We start from the raw sequence: 16,311 nt of genomic DNA, 5'->3' as shown, positions 1-16,311 counted from the left end.
GTCAACCCGGGTGAACCGGGTTTGCGTGCGAAAAATTAAACATACCCAGCCCCCGCCTCGCCCGGGGCCACGAACAAAGCGTTCCTTGGTAAACAAAGGAAACGTCTGTTTCTTATCCCTCGTTTTTTTTCCCAACCCTCTCCCCCTCCTCTCCGTGTGTCCCTTTGAAGAGCAGCCGCGCCCGAGGGGGAGAATCTTGCTTTCGTTCGCCGTCCCCCGCGATAAACTCTTCCGGTAATTGTCGTCGTAGGAGGGAAGGGGGGAAAGGGATTTGGACCAGTTCTGTAACTGGAAAACTGGCCGCAATTTCGACGAACGTTGTCCACTTGCTGGAAATATCCATGATGATATCGTTTAATTTTTATCGAGAACATTTTTTTTTTAAGTTTTGTGTACTTACTTGATTTGTCGTACTTACTCGGGATAATATTAATATTTTTATTGGTATTCGATTTTTTTTTATAGACGTAATATACATGGACTTCGTGGAAGAATCAGTGAGAATTGGAGCTCGACTCAATCTATCTTTTATTCTGGAATATATTCGCATGATTAAGACAGATTGTCGGAAAAGATTGATAAATATTTAAAAATTATATTCGCTCAATTTAAATATTATATCTCGTTTGAAACTTCATGTTCCATGTCTTTTGCTCACCTGGTATATACGAACAAACTTCATTCAAAACTGGGACATATCCTTCTCTACAGCATGTGGTGAATAAGAGGCACTGTCACTTCAACATCGTTCGAGTTATACGCCGTTAACACATGTACCTATTGCAAAATTAATTGCAACGATTGATATGTCACCCGAATCGGTCCACAACTTTCCTGCGCGTGGAAAAAAGATTTAAAAGAAAAAAAATTCTACTTTCCCATAATTGGAGTAAGTTCATGATGTAACGAGGTATTTATATCAAAATTAATTCCAACGACTGACGTGGCGCACCAGATCGACCCACAACCGGCGACTGTAAGAGAAAGGAACGATGACTCGATTGGGATAAATTATCCAGAAGCTAAATCCATTCTGTGATGTAACACGGTCGAAATTTACAAGAAAAAGCGACCGATCTCTCGTCGCCTTCCACCGAAATATTCCACGATCTCTTCTTTCTCTTTTCCTGTTGTGCTTCGTCGTTTTTTCCCCCTCGATTTCTTTTTCTTAACTCGTAATAATAATCAAATAATCTTGATACCTCCCCTTTTGGACTTTTTTCGAGTTTTTCTTTTTTTTTTTTTTGTTACATAGATTCTTCGTGAATTTACAGATGTACGGTATAAATAACACGATAAATAAAATATTCGAACGATTGTACGAAATGTATATAAAAATTATTAATTTTCGACTCATTTTTTCGTATTTGAAAAAATATTCAATATGAATCTCCACGTGCTTTTTTTAATACGAATTATTTAGAATTTGTTCGAAACAGTTGATCGAAAAATTAATGCCATATTCAAAGAAGTCGATATCGTCGATGATGTTGTATACATGTATATATATTTTTAAAACTATTTTATTTTCTTTCGAGCGTGTCTTTCAAATCTTTGTCCAAACAATTTTATATATTTACGCTCAATTTCAAATAGAAGAGAAACTATTTCGCTCGAGGTTTATTTAATCGAGCCAACTTCTTCCATTTACTTATATTTTAATATACCATAACCTTTCATGAATATGTTAATAACTCTCGCCTATTTTGATCGCTTGAAAAATGAGATGCGCTTCTCGTTGCAGAAATCGAATCGCGGTAAACATCTAGGCACGTGTCGCCGTTGATTATCTTGAGGAAACGAGGCAATTCTCGTGTCGGTTGTGTATTTTACGAGACACTCATTATCGAAGAGGATTATTAATGAAATATTTACGGGGCCACGGGTATATACAATCGTGATGTAAATTTATTACCGGCCGACGATAAGCTTCGCGGTTTCCGCATTTGCAATTATGTATCCATATTAATGAATTATTGGTGTACGATCGGTGAAAATTAAAATAATCTCCGGTTTTTATCGTTTCATCGCTCGAAGCGATCTCTCGTGCCGATTGCTTTTTATTCCCCGCCAGATATTGATCGCAAGGGATTACAAAAACTGTCCACGGTATCCGGTAATTAGTCTCCATAAAGAGAATATTTCCAAACCAAAACTCACCTTGCTTTTCGTCGTTTTCGAATAATATTTAAAGGTATACACATATATATTTGCATTCACGCGTTGGCCGCGCAAAATTCTCTCTCCGTTTCCAGAAAATTCTCGATAATTCCGTTCGTTCGGTCCGGCAGGGGCGAAGGGTCCATGTTAAAGCGACGAGGTCCTCCCCCTTCTCTTCCTCGTAACAAACACAATCTTTGCGCCCACGGAACCGATAAACGAAATAAAATATTGGAAAATCTCATGCATATACAGTATCGTGGCGCAAACTCGATTGCGGGGGCGGAAGACTCCGGTTTGGTTCACCGGATGCGAAACGAATCCCTTTCCACCGAGGTCTAACCTCGTTCCGACGACTCTCGGATCAAATTTTCGACCATCGATCGTACACCCTCCTTGTGGAAATCAAATTTTTCCACGCATCTTGCAAATTTTCTACCGAATCATTCCTCTTCTTCTTCTTCTTCCTCTTCGAGAGAGAGAGAGAAAGAGAGTTTATCCGTGAAAACGATTTCGAACAACGGGAAGGGGAATAGCACGATCGGTGGAAAAATTAGAGACTCGCGTGATGCCGATGCGTAGAAAGAACTAATCTTGGAAGATGGAACGAGCCAACTAATTTCAAGGAAGAAAAATGATAGAGATAAAGAATAAGGGCAAAATGGAAAAGTTCTTTTGTATCAACAACTAAGGTAACGATATCTGATATCGAATCATTATCCAATCTTTAGGAATTTTTCGAGCAATCTGACGTTTTTGTTTAAAAGAACATTCCATACGCGTTAACACGATCGCGCAAGAATATAATAGAACAAAGATTTTGAAAAGGTTCGACAAATCGAAAGTCGTTCGTGCCATTTCCTTTATCGAGAGAATCGTAGAAATTCTTACTTATCTCTGATTTATCTCGATGCTTAATGCTCCATTTTCTCCATTGTGCCTCGAATCACAGACAAAGAAACAGGTGCGAAAAAAACCAAGCTTTTCCCTCCCCGATGACCAATGGGAAACGGGATCTCTTTGTGAAACGTCGTGAATACGAAATGCGTATCAGCCGTGGAAACGATACGTTATCAACGACGTACGCACAACAACGTACCGAGACACGAGTACCGATAAGATATTAACCGAGGCGCGCTCGTTTCGTTTGTTTTGTTTATGGAACGGGGAAACCACGCGAAACGAGCGTTTGCGGGCTTCGTTTACCTTTATGATTTGTATTCGTTCCCGTATAATGTCACTTTCTACAGAGGCCCACCGAGCATTTCTACTTTCACTTCTGCAGAGATACGTTCGAGGCGCGCATGCGCGCTCGCGATAGCGCGGCTACTCCAATTTCGTCGCGAATTTCACCGCGTCTCGGTTTCCAATCGGCTCGAAGCTGAAATGCCGATTCGACGCGATGATTCCGACGGAATAAAACCCGAATTTCACCGGTTTCTATTCTCAATCAATTATCGAACAATTGGTTTTCGCGTTTCGTTCCCGGTTCACCATCCGTCGTGAAACATGTATATGACGATACGTACTTCTCGGGATAGTTGGAGAGGAACGCGAGAGGTTATTTTTGAAGTTGAATTATTTCGACGATCGTTGCAACAACCTTTTCCGATATACACCGGATAAACCGGTTGCTATTTCAAATATGGAAGAAAGTTGCGAGTACGTGGATACGAAAATGATAAGCTGGACGAGCTTAAATCTGGATATTTCTTGCGAATTTAAAGTCTTGGGATAAATTGCTTCCCATTTATTTGATATATCGGACGATTATTCAGTGTGCCCGATTTGAACGTTATTAGTAGTTAAAAATCCGAGAGACGTTTTTTCTTTTTTCTTTTTTTGTTTTTTTTTTTAAACGAGGGAATATCGTGACGATAATTGTCCGACCTTGCAACAAAGTCGGTTCTAGATCCCTTGTTAATTGGCTACCATTAATTTTTCATTTTGTCTTGATATACGTGCATTTGAAATAAAGAAAGTTTTACTACGATATTGCAATTTATTTTTAAATGGATAAATTCACACAATATATATGAATTCCCCTTTTCACATTTCTCACAACGTTGCCGATTAAAGTAGACTTTAATAAAGTAAATTTATCATTAAGATAGATTAAACTAGATTTACATTAAGATAACGTGATATTTCTTTACACACGTACAAACGGTTAATATAATTCGGTTAATGAATTGTTAAGTATCCAATTATTTATGAACAGAAATGCGGATTATTACACTTAATTCCCTACGTGTATAATGATTAATCATCGATCAAAATCCGGATATGAAAAAAATAAGACTCCTTATCATCGAGAATAAATCTATTCTTGTGTTGCATCCGTGTAAAAAAAAAGCGTGACCACTCGAAATCCTATCGAGGGGAAAAACCGAGCAATATCGTTTAAACACTTTGTCAACTCTTCGCTTATCTCTACTTCGCCATATGATTCGCTTTAAGAATGGAGGACACGCTCGCATTTGACGTCATTCCTTGGATCAACCTTGGATCGCCAATTGGTGGATCGAATAGACGGATCGGTCAGAAAGAAGAAGAAAAAAGTCCAAGCGAAGAAGAAAAAGAACGAAGTCGGTGCGACACGGTGCTCTCTGATAGAGCGTGGGTGTCGTTTTCCAAGAGAGCCTCCCTCCTTTTCCAGCGGAGGGAGAGAAAGATCGTTCCGTCTCTCGGTCATCAACACGCCACTGTGACGATAGCAACGACGCACCATGCAAATTAGACGGCCTGCAGCCGGATAACGGTCGATTGTATGCAAATGCGATCGGATTCTGACAGCGACGCCCAATCGGATTCTCTGCCGATCAGCGAGGATGAACTTGGGGATCAACCGGATGTCCCTTCGATATTCGACTTATCGTTATCGAGACCCAAGGATTTTCGCGCCTACGCCTATGCTTCGAAGCTCGATCATCAATCGAGCGACCCGTGTGCACGGTGATCGAATTTCGTCCACGATTTTTCGAACCGTTGCTGCGAAGTTGAAACTGGGAAAGGTGTGCGGTTTAGCGGACGATTAGGTATATTGCACGCGTTATGGTAATCCGAGTGTTATTGAAAATACGTGTCGTTGAATTTTCAGTTCTACGCGACGAGTAGAGTGAGATGACTATCATTCGATTTGATAATCTTGGATAAATAGAAAGATAGTAAGTAGAAATCTTGTAGACATTTTAAATCAAGCATTCGACGCGACTTCCGCCATCATTTGTCGCCAACAGCTTTTATTTCTATTTTCCACGAATTTTTTAAACTTGGAAATATACCTTTGGTTTGCGCCGAGAAAAATGTCAAGTGGAATGATTACTTTTCGGTTAACAATAGGCAATGAAATATGATTTATCGGTCGTTGTTTTGTTAATCGAAAGAATCTTTGAGATTCTTTAAGCTTACATCACACAGTTTGTATTTAATTATATAATACTTCGAAAATTGTGAAAAGTGAATTTGCGAGCTATTATAAAGTCTTCGATTATCTATCGAAAAAGATCATAATATCCCGATTAAACTAAATCTATTTTCCGAGATTAAAAATAAATCATCCCGAAATACACATCTTACGTCAAACATAGCACGAAATACGTACATATATATATATATACACACGTTCTAGTAATATATACGGTAAGCTGGTAACGAAACCGCGACAGTTAGGAACGTCCTTGCCATAGCAGTCGCCCACGTGTTCTCACTTGGCCACCTACTCGCTGCATATTGTCTCGCAATACTCTTTCAACCTTCTCTTTCAACAGTCTACGACACCTCTCGGTTGTCACTGTTACCGCCCCCGCAACCCTCTCTCCCTTTCCTTATCTCCTCCATTCTCCCAGTAGGTGCACCATGATATGAAAAATGAGGAGGAAGAAAGGCGCGGAGGGCTGATAAAAGAACGAGGGAGGTCGATGTGTATATATATATATATATATGCTTCATTCTCGTGTTCGTCTATTTACATAATTGCGGGCTTACACAATTTTCTTGTCGTAACTCATTTTTCACGCCATTTAAAGCTGGAATTACGCGGCATCGCTAGATTATTCTATAAATGGACGACAGTTGCTGCTAACTAATGTAATATAACATAAAATGGCAGGCGAGAATCCGAGGGATGAGAATGGATGAAAATTAGAGGGTAGATATTCATTTCTCCTTATCGTTCGATCAAATTTCTTTCTCCTCGTTTTAGATAGGTTGGTACGTGTGCGTGAGCTGATTCCAAATTACAGTTTTCCATCGAGAATTTAGCGTTTGTTGGCCGACTGGTATAGGTGTTTACCTTTTGTCCCCAAGGTGGAGTGGTACCGTGGTCGAGAATCGAGGAGAAAACGAAGTGGAAATTGTTTGCCTTCTTCAAACTTTGGATCCCCGTGAGATAGTGGGACGAATTGAAAATTGGAACGGATAAAGTTGAGAAACGACGACACGTTTGATTCTTATTTATATCAAATTCTACCTAACTTGTATTAGATAATAACAATTTTCGATCGAACTCGAGCGTTGCTGAATTGTCGTTCGCAATTACACGAATATCTGCTACGAGCGAGAACGAAGACGTAATACGATATAAAGAATGCGTGGTAATTTGAAAAATTAAAAATGATAATCTATCCAATTATATAAAGTTTTATTACGGGGCAAAAGAATGTTATATAATAATTTCAAGATATTAATAACATCCTTTCATAAATTATTATTTTAAAAACAAAATGTTTCGTTTATCAGATCGTGTAATCGAGCCATCAACGATACCGTCGTTATCGTTATTTTGAAACTAATGGAACGTCGTTTATTTATTTAAAATGGCGTCAATAGTTAGCTACGTGGCTATCTGATTCAGATCCGCTATCGATATGATCAATAATCCTATCCTATCGTCGATCCACTTCGTTTCTTCGAGGCTCGGATCTACGCGAAGGAACGGGCTACTGAACACGAACTTAAAACGAGTGAAAAAAGAAGGAAATTTCTTTGAACTCGTAAAATATAGCGGCGCCATTAAGCGTGGACACTTTTGGCGAACGGGGCCGAGCGAGGAAAGAAACAAAGTTGGTTCTAAATAACCGGCGGAGGAGGAGAATTACAACTAGGAGAGAAGAATTACCATTAGCAGACGTTTTCTCGCGGTGTCAGCGATCGATACACCGCGAAAGCGGAGCAAGAAAGTGGAAGAGTCGGGGTTTCCGAGGGAATTAATCGCGACTGAAAAGTTTGGAGCGCGGTTGTTTGCGGATTTTCCGGGTGTGCTAACGAGCCGCGAAACTCGGGGCCCCCTCCTGAAATAAACGAGTCAAATCCCCGAATGGCCCGGGCGGAACGAGCCAACTGCGCCAACGATCGACCTGTCGATCCTCGCCAACCCGCAAACTGTTCTGTAAAAACAATTGCTGTAATTTACGGCCCCTTTCCCTTTCTGCCCAGATGTCTCTTCTTTCGCAGCTCGAAATCCTCTTCGTCTACCGAGAAATTAAGAGAAATTAAATTTCGACGATGTTCGAGTGTTGGGTATTTTTTGAACATTATTTTCGAATATCGTATTTCGTATTATCTCTTAGAGATTAAATGGCAATTGTGTTTTATATGACGCTCACGAAGGTGTTAACGGATTCGTTGTTGTTATTTTATAAAAGTATCGTATTCAAGGGATGGAAAAAATGATGAAAATTGGTTGATTTTCAAAGAAATTTCTTATAATAAAATTGTTAGGTAATTATGCTCTTACAAATTTTCAAATTATACTTAGAATATTTAGGTTAGGTTAAATTGCAGAACAACTTGTTTGCAACATGTTTTTGTAACTGTTCTACGTTTCACTAATTCATTTTACGTAATACTAAAATGGCACTTTAGATAATTTATTTGTTTTTGAAATGGTCGAATATATTTCTTTATCTGCTCTGAGAAAAATATTGCGATAAAAAAAAATGCCTCTTTTTTTTCACGATTTTCCTTCTTCTACGACTAAAAAAACAAAAGCATTTAGATTAGTTTCTTTCAATTGTTTTTACACCTTGTAACACTAGACGTTTACGTAACAAATTTACGAAACGATCGTTCCGTTCTTAATTCTTCAATCGAATTGTTGATTTTTCGATTGTAGAAAATATTGGAACGTATCAAAGTTGAAGTAAATCGTACATATCACATGTTTATTCGATTCAAAAGCCGTATCGCCTTGCTACTTGTTGCGATCCGGAATTCCATTCGCGGATTATGTAATAAGACGTCAATCGGTTCTGCTTTTCTGGCTATCATTATGCAAGAATGTTGCACGGTAGAAGCTCGGCCAACTTCAGACCCCTTGAATACGTTTGCATTTAATTATTTGCGGAATTTCGTTTCTAATTAATTCTTTGATATCGTTCATACATAATAAATTTTCCAGCCGAAGTTGCTCGAAATGTCGCTAGATCGATCACGAATACAATTTCCTCTGAAGATTCTTCTGTTCGAGGAAACATGTACGAAACACTATCCTTGTTCCATCACGATTCATGGTATTGTTTCCTTATGGTGATCTCTGAATACCTCTGAATTTATAGTTGGAAAATTGTCGTCAATGTTGGTCGCTGATGAATTGATTCGTGACGCAAAAAAAAAAAAAAAAAAAAAATTGGTTAACTCAATGACGCATGAATTTTTTACGAGAGTGGGAACACACTCGAATGTTTTAAAAATATTTGTACAAATTGCCGGGGGGAGGAAAGAAGAAGGTTTCTCGTCATAATACTTCTACAAGGGGAAGTATCAAGTTGAGTGAAGTATAACTATTTTTTTACGCGTAGAAAATTTATACGAACGATGGATTATTTTAGATTTTAGATTAGATTAGATTAGAATCGTGAAATAAATTCAGATTGAAGTTAAACTTATTCGATTGCCATTACTGAAAAGCGAGATAAGAAGATAATTGCAAATTCAAACTTGAACTAAATTTGTTTCCAAACTTGTTCTAAACAGTTTCAATCCTTCATTTAAGAGTCTCATCTAAATCTAACTTATTTTTTATTTAGCAAGATTACCAAAATACAGTGAACAACTCGCAACATATTTCGAAACCCTGTTATTTTAACCAATAATTTAATCATTAAGTGCCATCATTTTGTCGGAATGTGCACGCAAAGTATTTAAAAAATTAAAAGACAATTAAAAAGTTTCCATTGATACAAATATTTTCATTACTTTATTCAGAAACTATTTCAATTGCACTCTCTGACAATAAAAAAAAAAAAAAACACGAAAAAGATCAACACTTGAATATTTCGAATCGTAAATAAAGATAAAAATTTGCTGGCATTTATCCGATCCCACCTCGCCAGTCTCGGGGATTAATTCATACTTGCCTTGGCGCAACAACGTCATTTAATAACGTCAATAACACGTCAAACACAAAGAAGAAGCGTACAATAACGAGGATTCATAAGAAAGGATGATCCGTTTACTTAGCTATGAAAATATTTGCGCGGATATTTGCGCAGCACGCGACACGATCAAAAATACTTTACTAATCCCCTTTTACACGATGCCATTCCAACCTGTTTCGGGCAAAGTGCACCGGTTAAACATAATAAAGATCTTATCGTCGTTGATCCCGACACGTCACTTTTCATAACGATCATGGCCATCGATATCACTGAGCGATATCTCGCGTTTGTTGTTCTATTAGCCGGTGATGCGTTATCGACGACGGGCACAACGACCAGTTACAACGAAATTAATTTCCCGATCGATATCAACCGATAATTGCCGATCAACGATAGTACGTCATTGCGTACTATCGTTGATCTCTAATGCAAGTAGAGTCGCAATTAGAGTCATTGAAATTGAGGTAATCAGATATCGGCGCGTTGAATTATTTAATTAAAACGATGAGAAGATAGAAAGACAATTCCAAGTTATCGCGAGATCCGAATGTATTAATTTTGCTACATAATTATATGTATCTACACATTTATTATTTATCATATTAAGTGTACGAATGAGAATATTTAGACAAGTTTCAACGATCGATCAGAAATTCCGGTCATTTTATTCAGAGGGTTTAATGATTGTAATATATGAGAAATAATTATTAGAAAATTCGTGATATGAACGTAGACGATTTATTGAATGATCTATTGAAATTCTGTAGTAAAACTCATTGATCGGAAATACCGTTAATCGTCAATGAATCGAGTGGAACCGGTTTCGTAGTGGGATGATTTATGATTTCGAAATAATCGTTAGATCTCCGTTAACTTTTCGTTTCTCTGTCAGCGTTTTGCTCGTATTTCGAACGTCTTATTGATTATTCGGGTGATTATTAGATCGTGTTCTTTCAAGGATGAAAACAACACCAACGTAATCGCGACGAATTGAAATTTCACGCAAAAATATCTCTCTAATCCTAATCACTTTTATCTTTGCACAGGGATTGATCGATCTAACGCCAGTTTTAATTATCAGAATTTAATTAAATCTCTTGGAGATATCTTTGAAAAAGCGACTAGTTTGAATCTCAAGGAGTTAATTACATCTTACATCATCATCGACATTTCCTTTTCCTATTCGTATTACACGCGTTAACAACGTTAAGAATTATCCTCGTCATTCCTTGTTAATATGTTATTTTTCTCTATATTTTTTTTTCTCGTTTCATTCTATCCGTGGCGTAATTAATTTCGCAAAAAAATAAAAGAAAAAAAGAAAAGAAAAAAAAAAGGACACAGTCACAATTGATGTGATGGTTTATTACGCGCGTGGTTTCCGCTTTGATCGACCATTGCAATTATCGTGTTTACGTTATCGTGGCTAATGTGATACATTGAATCGAAAAAAAAATAATCGAACGTCTAGTCTTTTTTTTTTTTTCGCAATAAACGAACGATAACGTAAATAATACGAATAAATTGCTCGTTCGAGATTTATAAATAATCTCTTCTATTATCTCCGCCATATTTTTTAATAGAATGTAAAAAAATACAGTTTGAGAGCAAAAAAAGTTTTTCTCGGTATTGACGCATTTACAAATTGATTTTTTTATAACTTTTTTTTTTCTTATTAGCAAATAGAATCGAGAAATAAAATCGAGCGAAGCGAATCTTCTAAACGACAAAACTATAAACGCCAATAGTTTTATTTAGAATTTCAATTACAACGATCTAATTTTTTAACTTAATTAGTACATCATTCGTTATTGTACGAAGACGGAGAGAGACAGAGGATCGAAACGATTTAGCCGAGGTTCGTGATTTCGCAAAAAAACGTAAATTATTCAATGGAAAAAGCAGCTCGTATAATTACGTCTATAAATAATATATACAAAACTTATCCTCTCCTTCGTTTACATAATTCCCGTGTTTGTAATTTCGTCGCCGATCGGATACCTGTATGTACACACTGGCTTGATAATTATCCTCGTTCTTTAAATATCTCGGCGAATAAATATTAGAGATTTCGCGGGTCAGATAATAACGAGGGAAAAATTTACGACCCGATCGAACTTGGTCCTAAAAGAAATTCCTCGAGTAATCATGGTGTTACATGAATTATTTATGATCCACGATTATTAGAATATTCCTAAAAAAAATTATAATAAGAGATTCGGGAAATCGATGCAATTATCTGGATTGCAATAAATTTTCCTCCAAATTCCAATAAATTACCTTAATAATTACTCGAAGATTCATTATCGATTTCAGCGATTTCAATAAAATTCTAAATAATTGGAACATAACTTTAGGATTAAAAAAAATATATACATATATTTTTATTAATAACATACGATTAGTCTCTCGAAAAATTATCGAGATCTTCGCTATCCTATTAACTTAACGATTTTTAATTTTCTTTCAATTCTATTCCCCTGAAATCGCCACGAAATTTCTCCACCGAGCTGTGTACGAGCTGTGTAAAAAAGATCTTAGGGGGTTGGTGGTGGAAGGGCGTGAATTCGAGTGAATTTTATTAAAGGAAGACTCGGCCGTGGTAAAAAAACCTCGAACTCGGCCCGAAGCCGAGTAGGATGGCCGATGAGCTCGAAATATTTTTCGGTCGCGGTGGTCGGCGCAACAGGTGCACACCCGCTTCTGGCCTCCATTAAAGTGTTTACACGGGAGACAAGAACTTTGAACCGTCCGGTTTAATCTCTTAAGCGTTTCCCGGACACGGAGGGGAGAGAACGGACGCCAATTGTCGGAAATATTTATGAATTACGTCATTGGTCGCACTCTCTGAACCGATGAACCTGATGCGCGGTTCATCCGACAATGGCAATGAGTTAACGACCCCCTCAAGAACAACGCGCGATCAGGAAAAGACTTTAACTTTATTATCGTATTATATGCAAGGCTAAACTATCGAGATTCAACTATGAAAAAAATATATATTGCGGGTTCCTTTTATGAATTAAATTGTTTGCGAATACGATTAGAGATACTCTTAAAGATAGAGAATTTATTTTTTTATTTTCAAAGCAATATTATAACGCGTATTTGTGTCTGAGTCCAGATCGATCGAAGAATCTTTATTTATATAGGATTGATCGAGGTGTAACGATTACTTGTGACAGTTAGTTAAGATTTTAACGATGCAAAAAGCTTGACAGTATAATTTCAATGAAAATCGAAGTTTTCTCTAAAAAAGGAAGCTTTCGCGTCTTCCTTTTTATCTTGTTTTTTTTTCTTAGAATTTATATATTATATTTGTTTCCATTATCGAGCCACGAACCGAGCGCGAAAATCTTCTCTCAGGTTTTCTATTTTATCACGGGATACCTATCACGACGTTGCCTGCGTTAATTTTTGGATATTTTGGCGCGGTTAAGTGTGCCTGAAATATTTGGGTATCGTACAGTTTAAGTGGCCCGATGTCGAAAATGTTTAACGAGGCATTTACGCCCGCCTCCTGTTTGAACAACCCGGCTCGTCGGTATTCAAACTTATCTCCTCGTTCGACCAGTTAAATATTTTTGAATCTTCATCCTTCGTGTGATTATCCGTCCAACGATGACGAAAATTTCCTCTCTCGTTTGAAATATTTCCGCTCTTTTTGTTGAATCCATTCTAAAAAGAAAAAAAAGAAGGAAAGAAATTCTTTGATGTAATTCTTCGACTCACAACGAATCTTCTGTTTAAAACTGCATCGGATTTTATTCAAGCTACGTTTCGCTGTAACTTAAATGTTTTCATCGATTTCGCTCCTAGTTCCATTTTTGATGAGAATCTTTATTATTTGTCTGATTCTACAGTGAGATGAAAAAAAAAGATCGTTGCGAGAATTTAGATTTCGATTTCAATGTCCTCGAATCGCGTTCCCTTGAAATGATATTTATACCAATGTGGGTGTATCGTTGGAAACGTTGTAGCATTGAAAACAACTTGTACTCTCGTCTTCATTGTTGTTTTGACGTTGTGCGAAGAAGTCTTCTCGAGGGATTATTGGCAAAGCACGCTTATTTTCGATTTTTGAATCTAAATTGATTTTTTATACGATAGTTATAACATTTTAATATCAAATTAGAAAATCAATAGTACAGAATCAACGGAATAGAACAATGAGAGGGATCAACTTAAATAATGTAATTTAATTTAACCATCCACGATGTGAATATACAACGTTTTATAAAAATCTAAATTCCATCTCATATTCCTTCTAATATCATGTGTCCGTGCAAAATTCCTTTTATGAATTTTCAATAAATAATAATTTTCCTCGAATAACTTCACTTCCTCGCACATCAGAAACCCAGAATTTCAAGATTTTTCCGCCAACGTGACGATTTAACCGAAGGAGGTGGTTATCGATCACCCGACACGTGTCGGTCTAGACAGATTGACACGGTAACCTATCGGTTAGCCAATAATACTGAAACCTTAGTGGGACGTGGCGACATACACCGCAACCCTTAACACACCTCAGCTATGCTAAGTTGCGCGAACAACCAATTTGTCGAGCTAACACGGCGAATTTCCACCAATAATCTTTTCTCTTCTCAAAAAGAGAAGAAAATAATCATCACGCAATGTATTTGATCAATTTTGATTATCCAAGGGTGGAAGAGTTTTTGGAAGAGTGTTTCAAATAGATTGGGGGATGAAGATTCAATAAGAAATTGAGGGTTGCTAGATTTTCGAGGAATAAGAAACTCGTTCGATTATCGAGTTAATGAGCGTCGTTTCGCTGTATCCGATTAACAATGATAAATTATAATCAATTGCTTTTTGCTGATAGCTTTCAGTTCAAGTGCGATGACAACCGAGCGTGGAGCATCCGAGGAGCGTTGATACATCGATTCTTTGGGAAAATGAAGTTGCGTGAGTTGATTGATCCACTTCAATCTCGGTACACTAACAACGCATCACATTTTGGAATACATTTGCTTCGTTTAGGTTCCATCAAAATTTACTAATACTTTCATCTCTCTTTCCTTCTTCACGATGCTTATATTTTTATTCAAATCGTCATTCGAGTAATTTCTAGGAAAAATATAAAAAAGTTGAATCTTTGAACTTGTATATTCCAAAAATTATAATTTAAAATTTAAAAAGCAAGCCCGTAAAATTTATTTCGATCCCTTGCTTGTATTCAAATATATTTATAATTTGTCGCAAAAATCTCTCCTCCAGCTTTTTCCAAAGGGGCAAAGCGACGAGGAACGCGGTTGGATTGGTCGTGAACGGAGGAACGAAGGACACGTGGTGGAGGGCCGGTTGCTCTCCATTCTCTGGAAATCACGGCGGTCGTTGTCTCTCGATCCACGCCGCTCTCTTTGCTCGCCGCTCCAAAGCTGAAATTCGAGCGCCTCCGGGTGCTGCGGTTCATTCATCATCCCGCGCAACGGAATCCACATAACTGGAACACCTTTCATCCATCACGTCTCCGAAGCACGGCCAGACGGCTTCATCCGATTATATCCGGATCCGTGGGCCCCCGATCTTTATTTCAACCGCTTTCTCTCTTTCCGCGCACGTGCGTTGTTAACCCCCCTCCCCGAGAGAATCTGTACCAGGGAGAATCCGCCTTTCCACTGGATCTGCTCGGTTAACTCGACGGTTAGCGTGGTTAACAGCGTATTTATTACAGCGAATAAGTATTTTATTCGTAACAGCAAAATTATTTCAACGATTGATTTCAGCGATTTCGAGGAGGGGGATGAAAAATTTTTTAAAATATAACAAGAAGGTTGAATAAAATATCGCGATGGATTCGCTTTTTTCCCCTCTTTTTTTATTTGTAGCGAACTCTAATGAATCATAGGGTTGATCGTAGGGATTCGTTAAAACAGATTTCCTTTCTTCTTCTTTCTATAAGAGAGAGGGAGGGATAGTTTTAACGAGATCGATCCCTTTTTCTGCATTTTCATCAGCTCCGCCGAAGCTATTTCAGCCCGTGGATCGTTACAGAAGTTTTCCCTCTGAACAAATAAGTATAAGATCGCGTTTCCAAAGAGTACTGTCGATGAGTTGCAGAAACGTTGTATCATAGAACCGAGGTCGACTTCAATAATATGTAGCTCTCTCTACGTTTTCGTTTCGGGTAGAATTTGTTTTCGATAAGATTGATTTATCTTCCTCCATTGTTTCACCTTTCGTTCAGGAAGATTGATAGTTCCCCAAGAAATGGTTGCTGCTGCCGCTACTGCACTTCTTCTTCCCGATTATACGCGAAACGAAACGTTTTTCGAAGTAACATTAACGCAACAATGCTTCCTACAGGATCATTAGAAATGCAAAAGGGACCGAGGAGCGTTTCAAGGGTCGTTTGTCATCGAGCCAATTGTAGAGGAATCGAAAAATTCGCCCTCGTGGCGCCTTCTTTCATAAATATGCGAGATAAATGTCGCATAACGCGGAATATTATTTTCCTTTTTTTCCTCTTAACATCAATCCAACCGAAATAACTTTCCATTAGAATCGAATTGACTCAACGAACTGAAGCGTGAACGCAGGGATAAAAGAAAGAGTTAAAGTGTTATCAAAAATAATTTTCCAGCAAAAGCGTTGCATTCGAACTCTCCGATGACAATTATTTGGATGGAAAAAAAGACTCTTATATATTAAAAACACAAGGAACGTTCAACGAATCGTTTATCATTTGTCCAAAAGAAAAGAAAAGAATCGAAAACTTTGCCTTCGAGCTTCACGCCTAAATAAAAAG

General features: G+C 37.7%; 1 protein-coding gene and 1 long non-coding RNA gene across 5 annotated transcripts in view; one reads left to right on the top strand and one right to left on the bottom strand.

Moving 5' to 3' along the window:
- Nucleotides 1–8,740, bottom strand: part of LOC107994794 (uncharacterized) — a 46,249-nt gene extending 37,509 nt beyond the window's left edge. Inside the window, exons 1-5 of one of the 2 annotated variants that reach the window (XR_003696843.2) lie at nt 8,545–8,740; nt 3,052–8,475; nt 659–2,629; nt 419–533; nt 46–329 (exon numbers count right to left, since the gene is read on the bottom strand). This is a non-coding gene — a long non-coding RNA (uncharacterized LOC107994794). Of the gene's footprint in view, nt 1–45; nt 330–418; nt 534–658; nt 8,476–8,544 lie in introns of both variants that reach the window. The other variant, XR_009831925.1, reaches the window with a different exon arrangement.
- LOC107994871 (3-phosphoinositide-dependent protein kinase 1) overlaps nt 1–16,311 on the top strand; it is a 491,030-nt gene that overhangs the window by 322,313 nt on the left and 152,406 nt on the right. Inside the window, exon 1 of one of the 3 annotated variants that reach the window (XM_062081881.1) lies at nt 14,390–14,468. The exons of the other annotated variants lie outside the window; for them this stretch is intronic. The gene's annotated coding sequence lies outside the window, so the exon portion shown is untranslated. Of the gene's footprint in view, nt 1–14,389; nt 14,469–16,311 lie in introns of those variants that run through there. 3 annotated transcript variants of the gene reach the window in all.

The sequence above is a fragment of the Apis cerana genome, linkage group LG1 (genome assembly GCF_029169275.1).
Source record: "Apis cerana isolate GH-2021 linkage group LG1, AcerK_1.0, whole genome shotgun sequence".
Taxonomy (NCBI): domain Eukaryota; kingdom Metazoa; phylum Arthropoda; class Insecta; order Hymenoptera; family Apidae; genus Apis; species Apis cerana.
Note: the sequence above shows the minus strand (reverse complement) of the source record. Positions and strands in the feature narration are given on the sequence as shown.